Here is a 2144-nt window from a genome sequence, read left to right on the forward strand (position 1 = left end):
AAAAAAAATAACAGAAGTGATTGATTTAATTTTATTTAATCCTTTAAAATACTTTATTCAAGACAAGACTAATATTTTATAACTTCTACTCTAATTCTATTAAGTAAGAGTTTTTAACTTTTATTCTATAAGTGGTTAGTGGGCTAGGCTAGGCAATTTTATTGTTAAAATTAGTGAGAAACTGAGACTACCTAGTTAGTTAAATAGTTAATTAAATTAATGAGTATCATTATCTTAGATATTTGATGATATGAATGTATATCATTCATGATTGTGATAATAATAACTATTACTAGACTACTACTAATTACTTACTCAATACTTTACTAACACTAATAGTTAAATTACTTATAAATAACTACAGACTGATATGTAGAGCCTATATAAGAAAACTGGTAAGACTGATAGCCACTTAGCCACTGATTATCCGTCTTTACATTATTATAATATAATATATTAATATAAATTAATTAGNAAAAGGTTACCGTAGAAATCACAGGGGATGCAAAGAACAGTTACTCATAGATTCAATCATTCTACGGCAAGCACACAAACAACACAGAAACATACACATGGCATATATAGACTACAGAAAAGCATTCGACAGTGTTCCACACAGTTGGCTGCTACATATTCTACACATGTACATAATACATCCATCACTCATTGCATTTTTCCAAAACACTATGCAGCACTAGAAAACATTACATCTCAGGATTCATAACACTCACATACAAACAAATCAAATATTCATTAGAGGAGGAATTTTTCAAGGAGATTCCAAGTCCTCTCTGGTTCTGCTTAGCCCTGAACCCATTATCCAACATGTTAAACAACACGCAATATGGTTACAATATCAGGCATGAAAAACAACACAGTTTACGCTGTCACATCTCATGCACATAAACGACATAAAACTATGCATCCACACAAAAACAACTTCATCAATTCCTAGAAATCACACATACATAGACCAAGGACATACACATGGCCGAGTGTTTTGTATTTGGCCTAGACAAATGCAAAACACTTCACATAAAAAAGGAGTTCCAAAAAAAAAGATTTTGCACTTGGAAAATGGAGATGTTATTGATTCCATGGAATAAAGCTAATTTTAATTTTATTATCGTGTTTCCTTCATAAGAGGTTCTTTCCACTTCATAGTTCCTTTTATACAATAAAATATTTAACAACAATAATTGTCAATACGTATGTATGTACTGTACTGTACATAATGCACACGCATTGACTATTATTACATTAATACATATTAGCAAAAATCAAATATATAGAATTACGAATTATAAACATCAATGGTCTAGACTTTAAATAGTGGAGAAGAAAAAATCAACACACAAAAAAGCATATTATAGAGAAAGATTATGGGCAATTGTCCGATAGAGTAGGCCGACTTTCACGATTATTTACCATGTTTCGAAGTCTTTTTTCGCGATGAATATCTGTTCTTTTCCTTGTAGAGTATGGTTCTTCTCGGAGAATACGTTCATATTTATTTTCTACGTGGCGTTGCTCTTTTTGAAGTTTTTCTATGATGTGATATAACCCAACGTGGGCATTCCCTATCAAACTGTCCAATTCTTCTGTGCCCTGCTTCCACGTTGTTTTGTGTATTCATTTTGCATGCATTCATATACAGACCACAGATTTGGAGGATACAATACTGGTGATCGAACTGCACCACCGTTGAGTAAATGTCTTCTTATCCCGTCATGAATATAATTACAGTATTCTCAAACCATCTAATAACTTCGCCTTGCTCCTGTAAGCAAATGTTGTTTTAATTCATCAAAAGCTTGTGGAATGTCATCAGATGGAAGAAAACGTTTATAAAGTACTTCGCTTTTTTCCAGTCTTTATCACATAAACGAGTAGATAAGTTTTAGAATTCTCAGATTCAACAGAAGCATGAATTGTATTTAGATGATAAAAACATTGGGGACAATTTTGAATGTACCATTCATTACCCAATTTGAAAAAAGAAAGAACTTTCATATACGAAACGTTATATGAAAGAACGAAGTTAAAACCTCATAAATCAAAGTAAGGAAATTAAAATTGATTCGTGTGGTTAATATAAGGAAGACGATGACTGAAATTAATACAGGGGTTGTCTAGCTCAAGGT

This window comes from Centruroides sculpturatus, unplaced genomic scaffold (assembly GCF_000671375.1).
Source record: "Centruroides sculpturatus isolate CEXI.00-Female unplaced genomic scaffold, Cexi_2.0 scaffold54, whole genome shotgun sequence".
NCBI classification, from domain to species: Eukaryota; Metazoa; Arthropoda; class Arachnida; order Scorpiones; family Buthidae; genus Centruroides; species Centruroides sculpturatus.